At 41.2% G+C, this 27,934-nt stretch overlaps 1 protein-coding gene across 1 annotated transcript in view; it reads right to left on the bottom strand.

The window, feature by feature from the left end:
* The window catches only part of SLC9A9 (solute carrier family 9 member A9), an 885,771-nt gene that overhangs the window by 269,775 nt on the left and 588,062 nt on the right, over window positions 1-27,934 (bottom strand). The gene's annotated exons all lie outside the window — the stretch shown is intronic.

The raw sequence follows: 27,934 nt of genomic DNA, 5'->3' as shown, positions 1-27,934 counted from the left end.
GGGAGATTGGATGGAGCCATGTACCGTCAAATCCTGAGTGACAACCTCCTTCCCTCCACCAGGACATTAAAAATGGCTCGTGGCTGGGTCTTCCAGCACGACAATGACCCGAAACATACAGCCAAGGCAACAAAGGAGTGGCTCAAAAAGAAGCACATTAAGGTCATGGAGTGGCCTAGCCAGTCTCCAGACCTTAATCCCATAGAAAACTTATGGGGGGAGCTGAAGATCCGAGTTTCCAAGCGACAGCCTCGAAATCTTAATGATTTACAGAGGATCTGCAAAGAGGAGTGGGCCAAAATTCCATCTAACATGTGTGCAAACCTCATCATCAACTACAAAAAACGTCTGACTGCTGTGCTTGCCAACAAGGGTTTTGCCACCAAGTAATAAGTCTTGTTTGCCAAAGGGATCAAATACTTATTTCTCTGTGCACAATGCAAATAAATATATATAATTTTGACAATGTGATTTTCTGTTTTTTTTTTTCAATATAATCTATCTCTCACTGGTAAAATTAACCTAGCCTAAAAATTCTAGACTGTTCATGTCTTTGACAGTGGGCAAACGTACAAAATCAGCAAGGGATCAAATACTTATTTCCTTCACTGTATATATATATATATATATATATATATATATATATATATATATATATATATATATATATATGCTGAGCTTGGTTCTGTGGCTGTATTTGTGTACTGAGCTTGTTTCTGGAGCTGTATATATGTAATGATCTTGGTTCTGGAGCTGTATTTATGTACTGAGCTTTGTTCTGGTACTGTATATATGTAATGAGCTTTGTTCTGGTGCTGTATATATATGTACACAGCTTGGTACTGGAGCTGTATTTATGTACTGAGCTTGGTTCTGATGCTGTATTTATGTACGGAGCTTGTTTCTGGAGCTGTATATATGTAATGATCTTGGTTCTGGAGCTGTATTTATGTACTGAGCTTTGTTCTGGTACTGTATATATGTAATGAGCATTGTTCTGGTGCTGTATATATATGTACACAGCTTGGTACTGGAGCTGTATTTATGTACTGAGCTTGGTACTGGAGCTGTATTTATGTACTGAGCTTGGTTCTGATGCTGTATTTATGTACGGAGCTTGGTTCTGGTGCTGTATATATGTAGTGAGCTTGTTTCCGGTGCTGTATATATGTAGTGAGCGTGGTTCTGGTGTTGTGCATAGAACTATGTTGCTTGTAAAATGTACAAATATTTGTAATGCTCGAGTTACATAAAAAAAATGTGGAAAAGAAAGGAGCTATCTACAGAGGGGTATGTGTGTGTGGCACATCTATAGGGGGTGTGTATGTGCAACTATCTACAAGGGTGTGTGTGTGGCATTATCTACAGAGGGCAATGTGGCACTTTCTACAGAGGGCACTGTGGAACTATCTAAAGAGGGGATTGTGGCACCATCTAAGAAGCGGCTGCCCAGTCTTGATATTCTTGTGTCTGCCAAATGCTGCTAACTGAGCCGCTGGACTGCATTTAGCGACACTTAAACTGGAAAACTGAATTGTTAAATCAAGCACATGGAGTAAACTCGCAAATTTCTGGTAAATTTAAACCTAGTGGTATTATTATAATAATGTAGTATTGCTATAGTAATGTAGTATTATTATAGTAATGTAGTATTGTTATAGTAATGTATTATTATTATGATAGTAATGTAGTATTGTTATAGTAATGTAGTATTGTTATAGTAATGTATTCTTATTTTCGTAATGTATTATTATTATAGTAATGTAGTATTGTTATAATAATGTAGTATTATTATAGTAGTTCAAATAACTAATTGATTAACAATAATTTTGTATTTTATCAAATTTGAATGTAATGCAGCCCGTCAACTTCACATTTTTTCTATGTGCAGCCCATTTACCCGGCCGAGTTTGAGACCCCTGCTCTAGAAGCTAATTCATTCTACTATGAAAACATAATAATATTTAGGTTTTGGTCAATAATAAGAAAAATATGAAACAACAAACTGATTTAGGTGTAGGTATACCCCACGGACTACATGCTATATTTTTAGGAGGTTGCACTTTGTCTTTATCTTGCACTGTCCTCATGATGTGCCTTCAATGTTGCAGCACAGTGTATGATCATAGCCTTAGGAGTACTTTGATGTAATTTACTTGAATAGTGGTACTCATCTAATCTAGGCAACCTACATTAACATCAGTTATAGGGAATCACAAAAAATATTTCTTCAAAACTATTTAAAGATATTCATAGAGCGAAATAAACTGAATGCGTTTTGCAACCATTGAGTACAATTTATTCACGCAGTATAAACTGGGACTGTGCAACCGGTTGTCCACAATCCAGATCTGCTTTATATTTAAGTGTATTACTATATTTTTAATAGTACTCATTCTTTGAGGACATACTTTACTTGTCATGTATACATGACCTTCTTTATGTAAGGACGTGGCTTGATTTCTAAAGTGTGTTTATAATCAATTAGCTCTCCATGTACTGGAATGACTGTACATCTGAATAGAAAAACATGTAAATTAATTGCTTTAATATTTATATATACTTGACATAGTTGTATCTGTATACCGGCTACAGTGTAAACAGTATATTAATATTTATGGAACTGGATCCTTACAGCTAGCCCTATTTTTTAGCTTCATAAAGCTGGATTACATGGGAAACAGAGTCATCGTTGAACATCATGTAAGCAGATTTGTTATATTAAACCTAATCCGCTCCAACAGCATTTAGTGATATTTTCGCAAATATTTATCAGAGATGAAAATATATACTGACATTTTTAGACTTAATTCTCTGTCAGACTATTTATTCATAAAGAGTATACTGACATTAAAAAAAATAGATAGATAACTAAACAAATAAATAGATAATAGACGATAAAAAGATATACAGATTAGATAGATAGATATATGATAGATAGATAGATAGATAGATAGATAGATAGATAGATAGATAGATAGATAGATAGATAGATAGATAGATAGATAGATAGATAGATAGATAGATAGATAGATAGATAGAACTCCAAGGACACATAGTTTTATACAGGATACTAAACTCTCTAGGTTGAGTATAATATGATCATTACATTGAATGTATTTTTCATTAGGCCCTGTTCACATCACATTTTTTGTTTGTTAAGTGTGTAGACATGAATGTTTATAGTGAGGATAGCGCTACGTCATCAGAGGGAGCCTAAAAGAGTGTCCTTTTGGCCTCTGTCTGGCTGGTATACGTCAGTATAACAAAAAGGTATGTATTCGGGTAGTAGACTACATTTTTACATCCCACAGAGACCAGTAAAAAACTTATATGATAGATGTATACTTTTTTTTTTTTAACATGGTAGCCCATGGATGAATGCCACTGTTAAGTATTCATCACAGGCATTTGTTAAAAGGATATGTCATGAGTTTTTCAATAGTTTTCATGACATATTTGTTAAACGGAGGCCATTATAGCCAAAAAGGTGCCAAATGGGTTAAACAAATGCCTAACAGTGGCATTCGTGACCCATAGAATATAATGGTTTCGGTGTAACGGATTTGTCATGAAAAGGGTCATGAGAGTTCATGAAAAACTATTATAGCCAAAAGAAAAGCCAAAAAACCTGATGTGAACATAGCCTTATAATCTAGGACATTATGGTAGCAAAACTTGGAAAACTCCCACTACCAAGTGCTTGCAGGGAGGATATTTTGCCATTTACTCTAATAATCTACCATATAAAATAGCATAACTGCAACTTTACAGCAGCATCTAATAGTAGAAATAAACCACAGAGTTTTACCATATGGTGGTAAAAGAAAGCAAATTCACACGATTCAACAGTGTCATGGTTGCAAATGCCCCCGCCTCCCAGAATAGGATGCATGACAAAATCCCTAAACACCTACTGTGCATTGGGAAAGTTTTCAGACCCTTTCACTTTTTTTTCACATGTTGTAATGTTGAGGCCTTGTGCTAAAATAAAAAAAAATGTAAGTATTTCCCCATCATTCTGCACTCAATACCCCAGTATGACAAAGTGAAAACCGAATTTTAGCAAATTTATCGAATATGTAAAACTTAAATTTTGCATGGACATAAGTATTCAGACCCTTTGCTATGACACTTTAAATTTAGCTCTGGTGCCCTCCATTTCTCTAGATCACCTTTGAAATGTTTCTACACCTTGATTGGAGTCCACCTGTGGTCAATTAATTTGATTGGACATGATTTGGAAAGACACCCCTGTCTCTATAAGGTCTCACAGCTGACAATGCATATCAGAGTAAAAACCAAGCCATGAGGAGGAAAGAACTGCCTGTAGAGCTCAGAGACAGGATTGTGTGGAGGCACAGATCTGGAGAAGGATACAAACAAAAAAAGAGCACAGTTCTCCCTAGAGCTAGCGCCCCACCAAATTAAGTAATCGTCACTCTGGCTGAGCTCCAAAGATCCTGTGTGCAGATGGGAGAATCTTCCAGAAGGTCAACCATCACTGCAGCACTCCACCAAGCTGGGTTTTATGGCAAAGTTCGCCTGGAGTTTGCAAAAAAGCACCTAAAGGACCCTCAGACTATGAGAAACAAGAGTCTGTGGTCTGATGAAACCAAGATTGAACTTTTTAGCCTCAATTCTAAGAGGGAAGTCTGGGGGAAACCAGGCACTGCTCACCACCTGCCCAATACGATCCCTATAGTGAAGCATGGTGGTGGCAGCATGATGCGGAGGGGTGTTTTTTAGTGGCTGGGACAGGGAGACTGGTCAGGGTTGAGGGTAAGATGAATGGAGCAAAGTACAGAGATATTCTTAATGAAAACCTGATCCAGAGTGCTCTGGACCTCAGACTGGGCCCAAGGTTCCCCTTCCAACAAAACAATGACCCTAAGCACACAGCAAAGACAACACAGGACTGGCTTAGGGACAACTCTGTGAATGTCCTTTAGTGGCCCAGCTGGAGCCCTGACTTGAACCCAGTCAAACATCTCTGGGGAGACCTACAAATTTCTGTCCACCGACAGTCCCCATCCAACCTGACACAGCTTGAGGGGATCTTCAGAGAAGAATGCTAGAAAATCCCCAAATCCAGGTGTGCAAACCATATGGCATCATACCCAAGAAGACTGGAGGCTTGTTATCACTTTCAAAGGTACTTCAACTAAGTACTGAGTAAAGGATCTGAAGACTTATGTCAATGCAATATTTTAGTTTTTCCTTTTCAATAAATTAGCCAAGATTTCTAACATTCTGTTTTCACTTAGTCATTATGAAGTACTGAGGGCAGAATGATGGGGAAAAACTTGCACAAGGCCCCAACATAACAAAATGTGAAAAAAGTGAAAGGGTCTGAAGACTTTCCGAATGTATTGTATAACAGTAGTGCCCACACATTAGTACAATGTAGTAAAACGCCCTCACAGTAGTCACTGCACTACTATATGAAGCAATTTCAACAAATTATTGACACTAAGCAGTGTTTATAACACAATAGTGTCCAAATAGTTGTGCTCACAAATAATACCACAAAGCAGTGCTTGCACTGTAGTGTCGATACAGTTGTGAATATACAATGTTGCTCATTTTGTAAACTAGCAGCAGAAAGGATTTTCAGCAGATTAAACCACGCTTGACATGGACCCACCAACTTCCAAAAATATGCTGCTTATAGCTATTTCTATATAGGGTATTGTGTGCTTAACCGGTTCAGGACCAAATATCATAAAGTAATTTTTTAGAATGCGTTAAACGACTATAACGTTTTTATTTGTTGGGCAAGCTACGTGATTTTTGTGACATTTCTTTCATGAACAATGCAGATTTCTTTTCTTAGAATTTTTATACCAATAATTATTGCTATTTCAGAATTTATAGGCTTATAATTTTAAAAAAATTGTAAAAAAAAATATCCTTTTCACTTTTTAGCTCATTTCTTTCTGTTGATAATATAGTATAACCTTAAAATTGACTTTATTTGTGATAGTCATTGTCTTAAATAAATTTTGATAAATTACATGTCTATTTTAAGGTAATTAGATAAGGGCTAATGTTATGACAATGATTGGCGGAGGAAGTGTTTTTTTGGGGGAGCTATTTTTTATTTTATTTTTTTTTGCTTTTTGTACTTTTATTTTTTATTATTATGTTCTCTCCCTCAAAGGTCATAAAAAAACCATTGCAGGGCTTTATTATTTCAATATTTAATTTTTTTACTATACTTTTTCCACATACAGGGAAAATCAGTCCTATTATAGTGCTTATTGTCACTGATATAGCTGTGCTGAGTTAAGATCCAGCATCAGCCTCCCATTATTGGTATCCAAGCAATCAATATGTGGTGACATGTAGTGTAATTTTGTGTATCAACTTACCTCGTGCTGTACTTTACGGGCTGCCGTTTCTTTCCACTGTCACGTGAACTTCACTCTGACTCTGAAACAGTGTCTGCTGTACAGACCGAAAGTCAGTGTGTTAATGCAAGTCTATGATACTCACATTGAGACTCTGATAGACTTGCATTGAGACACTGACCTGCGGTTTTAACAGCAGACACGAGGATTCAGAGCATCAGATTGAAGATCACGTGACTCAGTGGTGGCCCGGAATGGAGCGGCTATCCATAAAATACAACACCAGGTAAGTTGATACATAACATTACACTACATGTCAAAACATATTTTAAAAAATATATGTTGAGGTGCTTCTTTAAGAATTTGCCTGTGACTTTTTCCCTTACATAGAAATCTTTTACTCAGTTCACTGTATCTGTTGGTCTCTCCTACATAGATAGATAGATAGATAGATAGATAGATAGATAGATAGATAGATAGATAGATAGATAGATAGATAGATAGATAGATAGATGATAGATAAATAGATAGATCTATATCGTTTTAGTTTTTATTTGGTGATAATTTTCTTTGGATTTAATTGTTGGGTTCTTGTGATGTCCGTGGTCGCTGACCACGAACTCCTCTCATCCTGCCAACGCCTTTCTCTCCAGAGATGCCAGCACATGCGGCCGTGCTGTTCCACAGTGACCACTAGGGTGCGCGCGTAAGCTCACTTCAGCCTTAAAGAGCCAGAACCAACACATGTGTGAGATTAAGCTGATTGTTCCCAGATCACCCTGGACTATAAGAAGGGCCCTGCCCCTTCCTTCATTGTGTGAGCATTGTTTGTATCTACCCGTGTTAGTTTTTGCAATGGTCCCTTGAGTGTTCTCCAGTTCCCAGTGTGCCCGTTCCTGCCACCTGTATCCTGTGCTACCGTGTTCCTGTGCTGTACAGAGTTGGAGTCGTGTTGTGTCGCCTGTGACACCCGCTGTGTTTCACCGCACCTGTCATCTGCCTGCTGCTAGAGTTCCATCCGAGCCTAAACCATTGCTACTGTCTGACTTGCCACAGGTACCTTTATCCGAACTATAGACATTGACTTTGTACCCTGTTTGGCCAGCTGCTATCCCGCTACGGCGGTACGGCCCAGTGGGTCCACATACCCACAGATCGTGACAGTTCTTCATCATGAGGGCAGTATAAATGTTGACATTTATAAACATGTAATATAGTGTATGATGCACAAGGGACTATGGCTTGCTGGTATTTTTTGTGAATTGGTAAATATTTTTTTTTTTTAAATCAAACAACTGTTTATTGAAAATATATAACATACAGCTTTCATCTGTTATAGTTCCACATTGGTATATAACATCATTTCTTATGAACTCTGTACATACATTATATATTTCCCATACATTTCCTTAATAACATCCCCACCCCCCAACATTAACTCCCTTTCGCACCCCTTTTTCTCCCTGCGCGTCCATGTCTCTATCCCTTGGTATATCTCACTCCACCTTTACTGACCTACCAATCCATAGTATTGTGTCCATTTACCCCATTGCTTATCATATTTATGAGTCGCTCCACGTTTCATATAAATTATTCGTTCCAAAGTCACCGTACATGTAACATAACTCACTAGTTCAGAAACCTCCGGGGGATCCCCCTGTAACCAGTATTTGGCAATTAGTTTTCTTGCGTGATATAATACTTTTTTAATGGATAACAGTTCAGCCCAATCTTCTTCCACCCCTCCCATGCAGCCCAACAGATATATCTTAGGATCCAGCGGGAATTCCCTGCCATATACCCGCGACACCATTTCTTTAACCTCTCCCCAATATCCGTGCAGCCTCAGGCAGCTCCAGAACATATGTTTCAAATCCGCCCCATCCAATGAACATCTCTGACACTCCATCGTAGATCTAATCCGCATTTGCCAGAGCACCTTCGGTGTTCTATAAAATGTTGCGACCTCCTATGCGCTACACTAAGGGAAAGGACTTTTGGTGATTCCAATATTTCCCCCCACTCGTCCTCTGTCAATGTTCCCACATCTCTTTCCCATTTTCTTTTAACTTCTGCCATCGGATCCCCTAGAAATTTGAGAAGCAGCGTGCCATATAGCAAAGATATAAGCCCTTTTGTGTCTTGTGCCCCCAATATCTGTTCCACCACTCCCATACTGGAACAGCCTAAATCTAGCACCCGTGCCTGTGCTTGTGCCGCATGCCGCAGTTGAAGGTATTGATAGAATAACCTATGAGGGAGATCAAACTCTTCCTGAAGCTGCGAGAATAGTTTAAAAATTCCCTCGTCATATAACTGACTCACCAATCGAACTCCATTTTGCTCCCACTCCTGAAATCCCTCCAGTGTGTTAAACTCCCAGAGGTATGGGTTGTTCCAGATGGGCATATAATTGGAACACCCCACAACCCCCAGTATGGCCTTACATTCCCACCAAACCTTATGAAGCAATAACAAAGTAGGTTTTCCTCTCGCCTCCCTCTTCAATTTGTGGGATTCCAAGGACTCTAGCATACTCATGTGCTGTCCCAAGTAAAATAGCAGCTTCCCCCTAGAGTCCCAATCTTCTCTGTCTTTCCAGCCTGCAAAGTGCTGCAACTGAGCCGCCAAGTAATATATCCACGCATTTGGAATAGCCAACCCACCCTGCTCCTTTGGTAACTGCAATTTTTCCATTCTAATCCGAGGGATCCCCCTTTTCCACACCAAGTCCCTGAACAGGTTATGAATCCTCCTGAACCAATACTTAGGCAACCACACTGGAGCATTATGCACCACGTAAAGGATCTGAGCCATTAAGATCATTTTTATTAAATTCGCCCGTCCCATTGCTGAGAGCGGTAACCCCAGCCAAATTTTGGATCTATCTTGGATTTTCTCCAATAAGGGTTTCACGTTTAGGGCAATAAAGTCCTGCACCCTTGCCGAGACTGTAATCCCTAGGTATTTAAATTCCTTTACACAGGGTATATTCACACCTCTCACCACCAACGGCAAACTCAGAGGGGTAAGCGGCAGTAGCACTGACTTATTCCAGTTGATTCTTAACCCCGAGAATTTACCAAAGCTCTCCAGCACATTCATAACTGCCGGTAACGACCGATCTATTCCCCTCAAAAATAATAAAACATCATCCGCATATAGGGCTATACGTTCCTCTAAATCCCCATACCTAAATCCTTCAATATCCGGATGCTGTCTCACAACGTTCACCAAGGGCTCAATTGCCAGAGCAAATAACAGCGGGGATAACGGGCATCCCTGACGCGCCCCCCTCTCCAAAGCAAAGATCTCTGACATCCTCCCATTAGCTCGAATTCTTGCCACTGGCTGCTTATATAATAGTCGTACCCAGGTGATAAAGTTGTTCCCAAACCCCATGCGCTCCAACACCGCCCACATATATCCCCACTCCACACTATCAAAAGCTTTAGCGGCATCCAGGGACAGCACTGCTCTAGACCGTGTATCATCAGTATCCGCCTGTATATTCAGGAACAACCTCCTTAGATTAACTGCCGTAGATTTTGATGGCATAAACCCCGACTGGTCTGGGCCAACAATGGTGGTCACTACTTTCGTCAGTCTATTGGCAAGAATTTTTGCGAGGATTTTTACATCGGATGTCAACAAGGAGATTGGTCGATAAGATTCAGGCAAAGTCTTGTCCTTCCCCTCTTTAGGAAGAACTACTATGGCAGCCTCAGACATTGACCGTGGCAAACATCCCCTCTCAAAACCATCCTGGAACACTGCCAATAACTCTGGTAAAAGTACATCACTGCAGGTTTTATACAGCTCCACTGGTATGCCATCTAGCCCTGGTGCCTTTTCATTTGCCATTGAACTCACCGCTTGTTGCATTTCTTCCAGAGTTAGTGGTGCCTCCAGCCCCTCCCTATCCTCTGCCTTCAGTGTGACCGATGTCATACCCTCTAGGTAGTCTGCTAATAATGCTCCCGTGTAGTCAACTTTAGAGCTATGTAATTCAGTATAATAAGATTTCAACACCTTCAGCACATCTCCTGTTTCTTTGGCCCCCAACCCGTCCCTATCCTGTAAGCAATGGACAAACGTACTATCTTGTGCAGGCCTAGCTATAGTGGCCAACAGTCTACCTGTCATTTCCCCCTCCTCATAGTATTTCTGTTGCACAAAAAGTCTTTTATTAGCCGCCTGTTCTATCACATGCTCTCTCAATAGTTTCTGGGCAACCTTCCACTGAGCAAGCGTATCTGCCGTGCAATGTGTAACATGACTCTCTTCCGTTAGTGTTACCCTATTCGACAATTCCACACCCACTTGTTTCGTCCTATTCTTAATGGCCGTAATCTCTCGTATATATACCCCTCTAATATACGCCTTCATCGCATCCCATAAAACATCTACAGGTACCGTGCCGGAATTAAATTCAAAATATTCTTGCAAGCTCAAGGCTATTTCCCCCCCCCCCCCCCTACTAGTTGAATCCAGAACGGATTCAGCCGCCAGTGCATTCTAAGTCCTCCTTCCTGTGGACTGGTTTTGACTTTCATTAGCATCGGAGAATGATCAGACAGCGAGCGCGGCAAATATTCCACCTCTTCAACACACATAACTCCCAGACTATTACTGAATATGAAATCCAATCTGGACAATGATCCATATGTAGAAGAGACACAGGAATATTGCACAGTAGATGGCCATTTAGCTCGCCACACATCCGTAAACCCAACCTCCGTCATATATTTCCCAAATGAAGTCAGCCCAGCTTCCATTCCCCCCCCCCCAATCCCCAGGAACTTATCATGCGCCTTATCCATTATGTTATTAAAGTCTCCCATTAGTATAGTTGGGACCACCGGCCAACCAGCCAATTTCTCCAACACTTCTCGTATAGGAACCACAGAGTATGGGGGAGGCACATACAGTATCACTATAATACATTCCCAGTTAAAAAGTTTACAATGTACCCCTACATATCTACCCTCCCGATCACTGAATGAGTCCAAGGAACTAAATGGCAGATTTCGGTGTATCAGGAGACTAACCCCTCTTGAGTATGTGGAATGAAAGGAGTTGAAACTGTGTCTGATCCAGACTCTATGCGTCTGATGGGCCGTGTCTTTGGTCAGGTGAGTCTCCTGCAATCCCACCACCCCTTCAGTGAATCGAAAATAGCCCTGCGTTTTGTAGCTTCCCCCATACCCCTTACATTCCAGGACATGAAATTTACCCTTCCCCCCATCTAATCAAGGCTTGCATTTGACATTGAGATATACCATACAGTACAATACACTTCTGAATATGGCACGCTTTAACCTCCTACCCCCCCCCCGCAACACATTCCCTTCCCCCCTGTCATATCTCTTAACTCCCCACCTTGCCATAAACTTACCCTCCTAAGAGGGCCAGGGCAGGCGAACAATTCGCCCTTATCAGGACATTCCAGCACCTTATTCACAATGTATAAATACATGTAAAATATTCTATGCATTGTATCTCAGAAGCTCCAATCCTCCCGCCACCAGAATACAGCATATTCATGTTATCTTCACATTTTAAGTAACCATATCACAGTTAAACTGCCAATATTGCCCCCCCTTCCCCATATCTGAGAGAGAAGGACTTCAACTCCCCTCCAACAATTCAACAATTTAGCATATAACCGCATTTCTTTCTATACAATCCCCTCTCCCTCCATCAGCAACAGTCCCTTCAGGAACCTTCAATCTCAGGTGCGCACAGCTGCTTCCTCCCTCTCCTGACGAAGACGATCCTCATGGCTGTCCAGCCATCTTAGCACATCTTTTGGGCTCTCAAAAAATTGGACAGTCCCCAGCGCTACCACGCGCAACTTCACTGGATACAGCATGGAATATTGGACCCGAAGACTCCTCAGCCTTTTTTTTTATATCTAGGAACTGCAGTCGTCGCTTCTGAATCTCAGCTGAGAAATCTGGATAAAAGGAGACTTTCGCCCCGTTCACACTAATATCTTGTCGCTCCCGGGCTTGTCTAAGAATCAGATCCCGATCTTTGTAATGGAGCAATTTCACCAAAACTGGCCTGGGCGGTCTGCCAGGTTACATATAGTTACATAGTTACATAGTTAGTACGGCTGAAAAAAGACACATGTCCATCAAGTTCAACCAAGGGACGGGAAAAGGGAAGGAAAAATTTCTACACATAGGAGTTAATACTTTTTTTTTCTAGAAAATTATCTAACCCTTTTTTAAAGCCATCTACTGTCCCTGCTGTGACCAGCTCCTGCGGTAGGCTATTCCATAGATTCACAGTTCTCACGGTAAAGAAGGCTTGTCGCCTTTGCAGGTTGAACATTTTTTTCTCCAGACGGAGGGAGTGCCCCCTTGTTTTTTGAGGGGGTTTTACAAGGAACAGGATTTCACCATATTTTTTGTATGTGCCATTAATATATTTATATAAGTTAATCATGTCCCCCCTTAGTCGTCTTTTTTCAAGGCTAAATAGGTTTAATTCTTTTAATCTTTCCTCATAACTTAAATTCTCCATGCCCCTAATTAGCTTCGTTGTTCTTCTTTGTATTTTTTCCAACTCCAGGGCATCCTTTCTATGTACTGGAGCCCAGAACTGAACTGCATATTCTAGATGAGGCCTCACTAATGCTTTGTAAAGTGGCAATATTACATCCCTGTCCCGTGAGTCCATGCCTCTTTTAATACACGACAATATCCTGCTGGCCTTTGAAGCAGCTGATTGACACTGCATGCTGTTATTGAGTTTATGATTTACAAGTACACCCAGATCCTTCTCAACAAGTGAATCCGCCAGTGTAGCTCCCCCTAGGACATATGATGCATGCAGGTTGTTGGTACCCAGATGCATAACTTTACATTTATCTACATTAAACTTCATCTGCCAAGTAGTTGCCCAAACACTTAGTTTGTTTAAATCTGCCTGCAATTCATGAACATCTTCCATAGACTGAACTATATTACATAGCTTGGTGTCATCTGCAAAAATAGAAATAGTGCTATTAATCCCATCCTCTATATCATTAATAAATAAGTTGAATAATAGTGGTCCCAGCACTGAACCCTGGGGTACACCACTTATTACCGGGGACCATTCAGAGTAGGAATCATTGACCACAACTCTCTGGATACGGTCCTTGAGCCAATTCTCAATCCAATTACAAACTATATTTTCTAAACCTATAGTCCTTAATTTACCCATTAGGCGTCTATGGGGGACAGTGTCAAATGCCTTTGCAAAGTCCAAAAACACTAAATCCACAGTGTCCAGTCTGTCTAGGCTTCTGCTTACCTCTTCATAAAAACAGATTAGGTTTGTTTGACAACTTCTGTCCTTAGTAAAACCGTGCTGGCTGTCACTTATAATACTATTTTTTGTCACATAATCCTGTATATAGTCCCTCAATAGCCCCTCAAACATTTTCCCCATGATGGATGTTAAGCTTACTGGTCCATAATTACCCGGGGAAGACCTAGAGCCCTTTTTGAAAATCGGCACCACATTTGCGCTGCGCCAGTCCCTTGGCACTATACCAGTCACTAGAGATTCTCTGAATATTATGAAAAGGGGGACAGAAATAAAGGAACTAAGCTCTTTAAGAATTCTAGGGTGTAAACCATCTGGTCCCGGGGCCTTGTGCACATTTATTTTATTTAATTTAGCTTGGACCATATCTACATTCATCCAATTCAGTATATCAACTGATATATTAACAGCACTGGCACCGGCTACATCAGCTGCTCTTTCTTCAGTTGTATATACAGAGCTAAAGAACCCATTTAGTAACTCTGCTTTCTCTTGATCCCCTGTGACCAATTCCCATTACCATTATCTAGGGGTCCTACATGTTCAGACCTTGGCTATTTTGCATTTATATACTTGAAGAATTTTTTGGGATTTGTTTTACTATCCTTGGCCACCTGCCTTTCATTTTGTATTTTTGCTAATTTTATTACCTTTTTACAGATTTTATTAAGCTCTTTATATTTTACAAAGGCTGCAGATGTACCCTCAGATTTGTATTTTTTAAATGCCCTTTTTTTTGTCATGTATTGCCCCTTTCACAGAAGGTGTAAGCCATGTAGGGTTTAATTTGAGTCGTTTATACTTGTTACCTATAGGAATAAATTTTGCACTATAATAACTCAAAGTAGATTTGAAAATCTCCCATTTATCATTTGTACCATTATTTGACATTAGTTCTTCCCAGTCTATATCCTGAATTGCAGCCCTCATCCTGGGGAATTTGGCTTTCTTAAAATTAAATGTTTTTGCCCTCCCAGCCTGCGTTTGTTTTTTACAGTATAGGTAAAATGTAACTATATTATGATCACTGTTACCGAGGTTTTCACGAACATTGACATTCCCAACAAGATCTGCATTATTAGAAATTACCAGATCCAACAGAGCTTCACCTCTAGTCGGGTCTTCCACAAACTGGCCCAGAAAATTTTCCTGCAACAGGTTGAGGAAATGTCTCCCCTTTGCAGTTGAAGCTGAACCATGACACCAATTAATATCCCGGAAATTAAAATCTCCCATTATCACTACAGTACCCGCCTGTGCAGCCCGCTCCATCTGTTTATATAACTGAACTTCCATCTCCTCAGTTATATTGGGGGATCTATAGATTACACCAAAAGTAATTTTTTCAGTGTTTACCTCCCTTTCTAGTTCCACCCACAAGGTTTCAACCTCCTCAGTCTTCACCCACTATTGTCTCTTTCACACTCGCCTTTATATCATTTCTCACATACAGACATACACCACCACCTTTCCTATTTGTCCTGTCTTTCCGAAAAAGTGTAAAACCCTGTAGATTTACAGCCCAATCATGTGAAGAGTCCAGCCATGTTTCAGCAACACCAACTATATCTATATTTTCTTCCAGTATCAAGGTCTCCAGCTGCCCCATTTTGCTTGCTAGACTTCTGGCATTTGTGAACATACACTTTAACTTGCCTGTCAGTTTTTCACTTTTATCAGAAATGTGATTTGACATTATTTGGGCCAGGTCGAGTAGGAACTCTATGAGCTCTTTCCACTGCAAACAATGGCGTCAAGGATTCTTTGCCAAACACTTCTAGCAGCCATTTTTCAAAATAAGAATCTGGATGGGCCCCTTCCACTTTCTCCGGGATCCCCACCATCCTCACATTATTTCGGCGCAAACGATTCTCCAAGTCGTCCGTTTTGGACAGAAGGTAATTTACATCCACAGCCGTTGCATTCACATCTCTCCGCAAGGGCAGCATTCTGTCTTCCAGCTCACTGACCCGACCCTCCACCGCCGTTATGCGTTCAGACACTTTCTGTAAATCATGGCGTATAATGGAAATGTCCTCCACCTGACAAGTAAGCTTGGCTAAAGTGGAATTGCACTGGCTTACCGCCAAAAAGACATCTGCCAAGGTGGGTCCAGGCACTGCAAGGTCATGTGTGCCTCCTTCCGAGCCGTCTGCTTGATTGTCCGGCACCCCTCCTCCATTTTCTTCCTCATCCGACTCCATCTGAGTCCTCAGTGGCTCAAACCGAGAACCGGAGCCTGAGCCTTCCGCCATCCTCTCCCTGTTACTAATCGGCCCCCTGATCACAGCAGGCTTCGTAGTTGTGTGCCGGGCAAAGTGCTCTAACCTTGATGCTGCCGCCCCTCTCACATCGCTTCTGCGCCATCTTGCTCCATCAGCTCCTCGTCCTCTGCCGCCTTGGATTTCTGGGATTGGGTCATTATGAGCGCCGTTAATGGTCTGAAATATCGTCCCCAGGTTCTTCACCACTTCTCCTCTCGTGACAGGTAAGACACCGTGCGAAGTTAACACTGGCAGGATACAATTTAAGGAGAATGGCAGCGAGAGCTCCGTATCCTGCTTCCTCTCACATGCGCTGCTAGGCCACGCCCCCTGAATTGGTAAATAATTTAATGTTTCAACTAACAGATAGCAGCAATATCTAAACAATGACTTCATTCTACATCAGATCTGAGATGATTCTGAGAAGTCTTGCTCATCACATTGTTTTGGGGTTATTGTCCTCTCCCTGTAACCTCTTTTGCAGTTTAAAGTTCAGCACTCGGTTATGGGAACAACTCAGACTGTTACAGCTTTTAATGTTTTTGGATTTAAGGGAAAATTTCAGTCTGTACTGAATTAAATTAACTATTGTAGAAAAAAAAATACTTGTCAGGAAAAACCATTGTAAATTAATGACACATACCATGCAGAATCAACATGTGAGCTTGATGGAATCCAATTAAAGAGCTTGACTTTCTACCCAAGCAACTACGCAAAAAAACACCCATAAAATCAGCAATGCTATACAAAGCATTTTTAGGAAATAAAAGTGATCAAAGAGGGCACAAACTAAAATAATGAAAAGTGAACGCCAGCAATTTTATGCCAAGAGGACTGCGGCATAACATGTACATGTAACATAACATAACGTGTACATATATGTTGACACAGCAAATTGTATCTACAAAGCCCTTTGATGTCTACAAAGTTATGTTCAGGAGAAGTTGTCACTACAGTAATACAGAGTAAAAATGTGAAATGCAAACTACCTTATTAGGAAACAAGCTCTGGAAAATAAATCTCATATATACATATACACACACACACACACACACACACACACACACACACACACACACACACACACACACACACACACACACACACGAGGCTTGTATACATATATACACACACAGGAGGGATGTATACATATATAAACACACAGGAGGAGTGTATACATATATTCACACATAAACACACACAGTAGGCATGTATACATATATACACACAAAGGAGGCAAGTATACACACACACACACACACACACACGAGGCATGTATACATATATACACACATAAACACACACAGTAGGCATGTATAAATATACACACGCTGGACGCAGGAGGCATGTATACATGCACACACACAGGAGGCATGTATACATACACACATACAGGAGGCATGTATACATACAGACACACAGGAGGCATGTACACATACACACACAAATAGGAGGCATGTATACATACACACACACACATATACACACACACACACACACACACACACACACACACACACACACACACACACACAGTACAGATAGTGTAGATGTTACCTGCAGTCCTATGTAACACCACAGATAACACACAGGGATAGCTCTGTGAGTACAGATAATGTTATAGTGTTACCTGTAGCCCTATGTAACACCACAAATAACTCACAGTGATAACCACACAAACAGACACACATATATATATATATATATATATATATAGACAGACAGACAGACACACACATAGAAAATATACACATACACAGAGACATGTATACACATATAGACACACACATTCTGGAACATATACACACAGACATTTGTACACAGAAAGGAACTTACCATCTCTCCTTACTGCACAGGGTTCTTGCAGGATGGGCTGTGGGCGGAGCTTCCTGCTCTGCTCTGCCTCCTCAGTGTGTGTAACGAGGAGCAGAGAATATAGAGCTCACACGGCCTGCACCGTGGTGCCCCCTACACACTGGGAGGCTGCAGCGCCCTGTGCACCTGCACATGTCGCACACCCCTAAGGCCAGCCCTGAGTATGTGTAATGTGTATGTATACATGTGTAATATAATGTGCGTGTGTGTTGTGTATGTAAATACTGTATGTGCATAGTGTAGAAATGTACTATATGCATGTATATGTGTGTGTGTCTATGTCTGAAAAAAGTGGTTCCTGGTGGGTCCAAAGTACCCAAGAGTAACTCATTTCGGGGCCGATTCTATCGAATCGGCTCTGAAATGCATTTTGGACCGCAGAAATTCACCATGAAATTCCCTCGATAATAGCCCTGTCAGAGTCAAACAAAGCAATCAAGGCACTTGCGATTCCACAAAAATATAAAATACCACCTGCCCTGGTCTTTCATAGCGACGTGTCCCTGCCGGAAGGTGAGATGACGTAGCTGTCCCATGTGATTGCTGCAGCCGCTCACAGGCTGCAGCAGCCACATACGTCATCTCACCTGCCGACAGGAGCGCGATGCTATGGAAGGCCAGGGGAGGTGGTGAGTATGGTGTTTTTTTTTTTTTTTTAAATCTCCTCTTCTACCCTTTTTGTTCTATAACCTACAAAATGGCGGCCGATGCCCGCCGTTTTGATGATTCATACACCAAGAACTTCAAAGGTTTAGGATTATGGCTGATCAGAAAAGTTCATACAATTCAGACCGAATTCAATTCGTGCCAAATGGGTTCACTCATCTCTAATACCTACCCTCCTGGTTCTTATGTTTCAGCTTTGGTGCCGCTGTTCTGTGTCCTGACACTGTCGCACACAACATTGTGATTTTTGATGGCATCAGGACACTGTACAGTGGTGGTTGGAGCTAAAGAGAAGCCATAGCAGGGTAAGTAAGCAGCAACAGTTTGTGAAGTTTAATGAAATTTTAGTGCGTAAAAGCAGTCCACACTTGTGTGACATTACAGTTTATACAGGACCTATATCAAACACTGATCGCCGTGTAGAAATGAGAGGAGCTGAGTGGCAGTAGAGAGCAACAGGCGCAAATAGTCATGTGACCTCAGTCGCAAAACAATAGCGCCACTAAATTTCAACTTCTCCTTTCTACACGGCAGTCAGTGTTTGATAAATGTCTTCTATAGAACGAAGCCTCACACAAGTGTGGACTGATTATACACAGTAAGGCCTTATTCACACAAACGTGTGCGTTTTGTGGGCGCAAAAAACGCAGCGTTTTGCGCGCGTTGCACTGACACGAGGTTTTGAAGTTTAGAAAAATAAATGAAGGAAGTGCTATTATTTTTTCCTTCGTTTCTTTATCTACTGTTGCGCAAATCACGCGCGTCACACGGAAGTGCTTCCGTGTGCCGTGCGGGATTATCACGCACCCATTGACTTCAATGGGTCCGTGCTGCGTGAAAAACTGCAAAGTACAGGACATGTTGTGAGTTTTACGCAGCTGACATACGCTGAGTGAAAATCACGGACTGTCTGAACGGCCCCATTCACTAACATAGGTCCGTGCGACACGCGTGATTTTCACGCACGTATCACGGACGTAATACACGTTCGTGTGATTAAGGCCTAAAACGTAGTCACTCAAATAAAAAGTTATCTACGAAGTTCTGATTTATATTCATAATAAGACAGAACCTCAAGCGCCCTGAAAAAAGAAATAATGAACCACAAAGAAAAGTAAGGAAAAGTGGTGTGATGGATATTAAAACGTAACCTCTAATAATAATAATAATAATAAAAATGCTTATAAATAAAGACGGTCCCTAATAGAGAGGGAGAAAGCGCTTACTTTAGTGGGGCAAACTTCTAGTGTAATTGTATAAGAAGGTGGCCATTGGTAAGGGTAATTATTCTGAAAATGTATTGCAGTGTGACCGTGGGGATTGTTGTTCCTGCAGAGTATCACTTTGGTAATTGTCTGCAATATCCACAGGACATGCCATAAATGTCCAAATGATACGTGTCCTACACCTTTCTCTAGAACAGGGCCCCCTGATCCCCGTCCTACCTTCTGCCGCTGTTGCTTGGCTCCAGACATTATTTGGCGAGGTGTCTGAATTTTTTGGAAACAAGGGAGCGCGTTCTGTTACTCTGTTTCTAGTAAATAGATCTCCCTCAGACAGTGGCCAGAGACCAGTGGGCTGTCCTGTGGATATGCCACAAATGTCTGAAAAGGGAACATCATATAAACAGGTGTTCTGCTTGCATGGTGAAATTTGTCTTATGGGCCGCTGATGAAGCAGTAAAAAACAAAACTAATACTTGTCGGTACAATATTTCCAGATTTGGCCCCCACTTTAAATTTTGCCCAGGGCCACACGTTGTCTAAGACTGGCCCTGTCAGTAACCAGGTAATATAGTGAGGCTACGTAAGCGAATTTAGCAGAGTTAGCCAGTATACACAGAAAATCATAGGGTAACTTAGGTAAAGCCTCTCTTCTTTTGTCATCAACCACCTCCCTATACTCAATTCTTTTGTCTTACGCCTGTCTACACAGGGTCAGAGAGTGGTATAGGTAGCTGGTCTGACGTGCATTCCCAGTAACTTTGTTTGTGGTGGATGTTACTAAACACATTGAGGCAAGGCTTGGTTCACATCTGCGTCGGGACTCCGTTCATAGGTTTCATCGGACGTTTCCGGGGAACCCATGAACGAAATCCAAACTGAAACAAATGGAAACCGTAGGTTTCCGTTTGCATCACCATTGATTTCAATGGTGATGATCTGGTGCAAATGGTTTCCGTTCGTCACTGTTGTGTATGGGTTCCGCTGTTTTGACGGAATCAAAAGCGCAGTCGACTAAGGTATTGATTCCGTCAAAACAATGGAACCCTCACAAAACGTTAATAAATGGAAACCATTATCACTGGATCCGTCACTATTGAAAATAATCGTGATGCAAACGGAAACCTATGTTTTCCGTTTGTTTCAGTTTGTATTCCGTTCATGGGTTCCCCTGATGGAAAGCTCCGATGGAACCCATGAACGGAGTCCCAACGCAGTTGTGAACGAAGCTTAAAATAGAGCATTAAGTTGGATACCAGATTAAATAACCCCTTATTTTTCTAAGAATATGCTACTGAAAATTGAGTTTACATTTTAAAATAGTAAAATTTATTTGTGGGCTTAAATGAATGATATTGCAACAGAAAGACTTGGAGCTTAGAGATAGACCCGAAGGCTAAATGTCAGATATAGAGGTGTTAGTGTATAAGGTGAAAAGTGTGAACATCTCAGATGTATCTTTCACAAGAGCAGGAAATGAGTCATGACACAAAATATTGGGCTGGATGTGGGTAGTATACGAATAGTAACGAAAAAGATTATATATTTTGAAGAAAGGAATATATAGATAGAAAGATTCTTGCGTGCTGTATAAGTTTGCAGCCACAGGCATTCTTGCAGCTGTATACACGTTTTGCTTCATTTTGTTGGAATGTACTGTTCAAACTTTTGTGTTGTTTGTGTGATTCATATGTGGGGTTGGTGACTGCCTCCATTTTTTTGTTCTTGCACTCCTCCCATTCTGCCCAGGGTGATTTTAATTAATTTAATGCTTGTTTCTACAATCCCCAGATATATGTAGGCTTGGTCCCAGTTCTTGGTGTATGTGCAGAGTAGGTTCCCACCTATAGAGGATGCCTTGTCGTGGCAGGTGGGCCCACACATTTTGACCAAAATGTGCACCAATAACCTCCCTATTGTAAGCAGATTTAGCAGTAATGCATATTTATTCTTATTTAGCTGTTTAGGTTACATTGGTGTTCGCAGTGTGCTGTCGCCATTTTTTTGTGTGCTAGATAGAGAGATAGATATATAAATATATAGAAATATAGATTGATGGATAGATAATAGATAGATATGAGATATATATATATATATATATATATATATATATATATATATATATATATGAATTACTGATCACTAATGTTATACAGTGATATTGTCTTTTTTTTTTTGCCTTAATGACTGCCATTGAAATGATGCCTGGACAGACAGCAGACTGAAGACTGGGTGTAAATATGTGAATGGTCTAGTAGTTCTATGTCTGTTTTTCTGTTATAGATCTCCAAATCTCATTACACAGCCATAGCAGACACATGACATTGTACCCACCTAACCTATCCCACTTTATAACAGTATTCTTCTATTTGCCCTATGCAACCTCTGTTTTGCTTTTGTAGAAGCGGGTAATCAACTTCTCTGCACCATCTCGATGTAGAGGTCACTGTCTGCAGCCAGCAGTTTTGGTAATCCTACCATAACAACTTATCACATACCCACAGGAAAGGTGATAAATATTTGATCGCTCGGGACCCCACTAATCAGGAGGACAGTGGTCCCGAGTTCCCTGTTTGAACGGAGCGTTACGGCAACGCATGCACGCTGCTGCTCTATTCATTGACAACAAAAAAAAGAGCGGCAGCATTGTTATGGCGGGATAAGCCCTTTAATGTTCCATGATGCCTTGCCTATGCCAGATCTCATCTATCAGAAGCTAAAGTTACATAGGCCATTCCAAATTGTGAGCAGAATGCTGTGGAGACACAGATGTAGGTCTAAGGCACAGGAATGGCACCAAAAGGGATGTAGTCTGATTCAGCAGTATAAATGGCATAGGATGTGTATAAACTACAGTCATCAGCAGCGAGGGGCAGAGATGACTGGATGGCAATAGCGTTACATCATCACACGAAGAAGCCTGGAGAAGATTCAGTAACAACAGTAGAATACACAGAGCTATTGTAATGACCAGCAGGTTTGTGGACCCACTGGGCTACTCCGCCGCATTGGCGTAGGGCCACCTCTAAGGGCGTTGTCTAAGCAGCCTCCCCGGTCTCCCCCCTTTAACCCTTGAACAGGGATCTGGTCTTCGCTGAGGGGAGACTGCCAGGTCGCTACCTCTTGAGGTGGTCCAGGCGAAGTAGCTGCTGGCCAAACAGAAGCTAGGCAAAGACAGGCAGGTGGTACCTTGGTAGTAGTACACAGGAACTGGATTACTGGAAGCAGGATGGTACTAGACTACTGGAAGCACGCTTGTGCCGGATTGCTGGAAGCATGCTGGTGCCGGAATGCTCGAAGCACGCTGGTGACAGATTGCTAGAAGCACGCTGGTGCCGTAATGCTGGAAGCACCCAGGGGGAACGGGATATTGTCAGGTAACAGACTCAGGATACAGGAAACCAATAGCAAACAGACTCAGGAAACAGGATACGGAACTGTCTCAAGATAACACTAGGTTCTACTTTGCTTAGGCATTGGAGAAAGGGGCAGGGTCACTTATAAAGGCCAGGGTCTGCAGAGATAGGCTTGGGACAGGGACAGTTTTACTGGTGCGCGAGCTGTCCCTTTAAGAACTGGGACGAGCGCATGTGCACACCCTATGGGCACAGATTGGGAAGGAAGAGAGCTCACAGTGTGCAGGCATCTCTATGAAGGGAGACGCTGGTGAAGATGCACAGTCCTGCGGTTGCGGCTGCAGGTAAGAGGGGTATGCCGGCGGTCAGCAGCCACGGACATAACAGCTATGCAGATTTACAGTTGTATCCCAGCGCCTTTTTGCTATGCAATGGCCCAGGTACTGATATTTTACAGACAGCTGTGGAATCAGACATCACAACAGCCACAAGGGTGGTTTACTGACAACTGATCTAATATTGAGTTCAAGAAAATTTCTATAAGTACGTCTTCAGTAAGCTCCCCCTAGTGGTGGCTAGAATTATATCTTTTAGCAGCACGGTGGCTCAGTGGTTAGCACTTTTGCTTTCCAGCGCTGGTGTCCTGGGTTCAAATCCAACCAAGGACAACATCTGCATGGAGTTTGTATGTTCTCCCCATGTTTGCGTGGGTTTCCTCCGGGTACTCCGGTTTCCTCCCACACCACAAAAACTTACCAATAGGGAATATAGATTGTGAGCCCCAATGGGGACAGTAAAAGAGGACCTCTGTACAGCACTGCGGAATATGTTGGCACTATATAAGTAACCGCAATAAATAAATATGTCTGTGTGAAGGAAAGGAGGGAGTTAGGAGCTCTGTATAAGTAAAACTAAGCTCTAACCAGGAATAGATGGACCAAAAATATGTTAATGGTCTTGCTGTTAGGCCTCTCTTAAGTTAAGAGAAGTTACATCCATTTACCAAGTTAGGCTGGATTCACACGAGCACATTACGTCCGTAATGGACGGAACGTATTTCGGCCACAAGTCCCGGACCGAACACACTGCAGGGAGCCGGGCTCCTAGCATCATAGTTATGTACGATGATAGGAGTCCCTGCCTCGCTGCAGGACAACTGTCCCGTACTCTAATTATGTTTTCAGTAAGGGACAGTAGTTCTATGGAGAGGCAGGGACTCCTAGCGTCGTACATAACTATGATGCTAGGAGCCCGGCTCCCTGCAGTGTGTTCGGTCCGGGATTAGTGGCCGAAATACATTCCGTCCATTACGGACGTAATGTGCTCGGGTGAATCCAGCCTCAGCCATCATATCTGCAGTTAGCTTAAAAAAGGAGAAAAGTAATATAATTATCCACTAAAAATGGGAGTTGAAGGTAGCTAGGAATGACTACAAGTAACTGCTCAGGAGTCTACATAGTTTTATACTGAAGCTTTGACATTGAAGGTTATTGAATTGTAATGTGTTAAAGAGGGAAAAAGCTGGAGCTCTGTGTGCTGGATCATTTGAAATAAATCATTTGTTTGTATTCTAGGCAGGTTCAAACCACTGAGCCAAACCTACCCGACAAATTTAATTTGATTACACAAATACTGGAAAAGCATGATAACATAGTAAATGTCATTAGTGGAATTTCAATTGTGGCAATATTTCCTTCCAAGTTAAATCTTTAAAAGATAAGGCTTTTCTTACCAAGGGATTTTTTTTTCAAATGGGGAATGATGATGACTGTAGTTTTTCATGCAAATTTCATTAATGTTGAAATACTTTGTTGTGTAGGGAGAAATATGAAATGAATATACAATCAGGCAAAAATGCTATATCCATTTAATTTGATGAAATATACCACACAGGAAAGCTGCAGCACTTCCAATGCTAGCAATTTCCCATCTGTAATTTTCACCTAGTGATATACTGACGTATTTAAATATGATATATAAATGAACGGTTAGAAATTGTTATAATTAAGTTCTAAAGAATCTCTATTGGCAATCATTTAACACATACACTGTACAGAAGTCTTAGAACGCAATATTATATTACTTTTGTATCAAAACTTATAGTTCAAAGCAGTTTTAAACTAAGGCCCCATGCACACGACCATATTTTTCATCCGTAATTACGAACCGTAATTACGGACCCATTCATTTCCATTGGCCACGGACACCTTACAGTATTTTTACGGATGGGTGTCTGTGCTGAAAAAATTATAGAACCTGACCTATTCTTGTCTGTAATTACGGCACGGACTCTCCGATAGAAGCCTATAGGCGCTTCCTTAAATATGGATGGCTACGGATGTGCATCCATAAACCATCCGTATTTACGGAAGAGTTGCTATACAACATATTGGTGACATCATTTGCAGCCTCCCTTTTTTTTTACAGATCCGTATATACGAATCAAATACAGATGCATTACGGACCATATTTGCAGATACCGTGCCGTATATATGGATAAATCACGGATGTCTACGGATCCGTATTTACAGACAGTATTTACGGATAGACGAATATACAGTTGTGTGCATGGGGCCTATCTCTGTAGACAAGTAATTTCATTAGACCGCATATTGATTTCACTTGTGAATTTTCGACTGGCCATGCCAGCTTGGCTAAAAAATAGAGCAAATAGGTAACTTTCTGTATTAGAGATATGGCATAGACAGTTAAAGCGTAATTCTATTCAAAACCTGTATAAGTAGTAGAGTACTGTGAAAGTAGAAGGTTTGTTGTTAAAATTATATCTTTTATTTCTACTGGAAAATCTCAATCTTTCCAGTTAGGTCTCATGCACACGACCGTAATTTTCATCCATAATTACGGATGAAATTGCGGACCTATTCGTTTCTATTGGCCACAAACACCTTTCAGTATATTTACGTGTGTGTGTTCGTGCTGTAGAAGTGATCCACAAATTATAGGACATGTCTTATTCTTGTCCTCCATTGCGGCACAGACTCGCCCATAGAAGTCTATGGATGCTTCCGCAATTGCGAATGGCAACGGATGTGTATCCGTAGCCGTCGGATCTGCATTTGCAGACAGCTAAATCGCTTCCTTAGTCAGTAAAAGGTATCATTTTAACAACATACCTTCTACTTTCAATCACAACCTGACAATTCAGGTATGATTGCAGTTAGGGTATGTTCACACGGCAGCGTCCGTTACGGTTGAAATTACGGGGCTGTTTTCAGGAGAAAACAGCTCCGTAATTTCAGCCGTCATGGCATGTTGAGGCGCTTTTTCGCTGCGTCAATTACGGACGTAAATGGAGCTGTTTTTCCATGGAGTCAATGGAAAACGGCTCCATTTAACGTCTGAAGAAGTGACAGGCACTTCTTTGACACAGGCGTCTATTTACGCCCCGCCTTTTGACAGCGGGGCGTAAAAAAAATGACCGTCGGAACAGAACATCGTAAGACCCATTCAAATGAATGGGCAGATGTTTGCCGACACTATTGTGCCGCATTTTCGGACGTAAATTGAGGCAGAAAACAACCGAATTACGTCCGTAAATAAGCCGTGTGAACATACCCTTAAAGTTAGACTCCACTCTTCTTTATAGCTGCTTCCTCCTGCATTGGGATCACGATGCAGGCGGAACACTCTGAAAATGAGCAGAGCACTCAGTAATACCAGTATACTGTACAGAGTGCATGCAGGGGGCCGGCAGAGTAGGAAGTCTGTGTAGTGCAACTTCAGCCAATAGCTATAAAGCAATGAGTGATGTCAGAGAAGGGGGCTTCATTTTGCCAATTTTTTTTGCCCAGCCCTGTAATATTCAGCCTTTATGTTATTTCCTGCGGTGTTAAGACCTATACCAACTTGCATTTGGTGGACCAGTGCTATTTTATTAATTATGAAAATTTGTCTACAGTTTCACTTTAACCTTAATATACTGGTCATTAATTGTTAATAGTGTACACATATTACATTTAGACCTTGAGATGTTAACCTCTCCTAAAGAAAGACGGTGTTGCCTACCCCATTACTAACAATTTGTGATTTTAATGATTTTTACTTTCGCAGTATAATGGTTAGTAAAAATTATATGAAGTACTTGTTTTAAAAATGTATGATTTACATTTGCATCATAGTTTTATTTATAACAGAGCCTTGACAGCTGTACTGGATCGGTTTTCAAACAGATCCCAACAAATCCTGACAGACTCCACTGACATTTAATGTGGTCTGTCAGGGTTTCCGGTATTTTTAGTGGCCACAAGAGCACATTTAAATATATAAACCTAATAAATCACGTAAAATACAATTCATTTTACTGCACACATTTTTATGAAATAAATAATCCCTTATATATAGTTCTCTGTTTTGTACATACAAACTGTTTATACTTGTATGATGCTCTTATGTTACGATTATGTTCTTAGAATAAATGTCTCCATCTGGTGGATGCCTTAGACCAATATCTCTACAGTCATCTAAAAACATACCAGGAGCAATGGTATGATCTTTTAGAAATGCAAACAAATAAAATATTGTATTGTTCATAACAGATGGGAAGATTACTTTCAGACAGCTATAATGCAGAAGCAATTATCATCCTTATTACAGGTGCCATACCCAAACCTCCTATGAACTGAACCATATCATCATCAAGTAGAACTATGGGAGGATTGGGCATTGTGGCTGCAATACAGACGCTAAAATGTGCCAATGTTACAACCATCTGATCACAACTTAAAAAAAGTATTCCCAGAATTTACATTTATCGCCTATCCACAGAAAAGATGATAAGTATCTGATCACTGGGGGCCCCACCAATCACTAGAATGTTCCTCCTCACTGCACCTCCCACAGTGAAGAGGAGCTTC

Source organism: Rhinoderma darwinii, chromosome 4, assembly GCF_050947455.1.
Source record: "Rhinoderma darwinii isolate aRhiDar2 chromosome 4, aRhiDar2.hap1, whole genome shotgun sequence".
Lineage (NCBI taxonomy): Eukaryota > Metazoa > Chordata > Amphibia > Anura > Rhinodermatidae > Rhinoderma > Rhinoderma darwinii.
The sequence above is the reverse complement of the archived record's forward strand: the minus strand, read 5'-3'. Positions and strand labels throughout refer to the sequence as shown.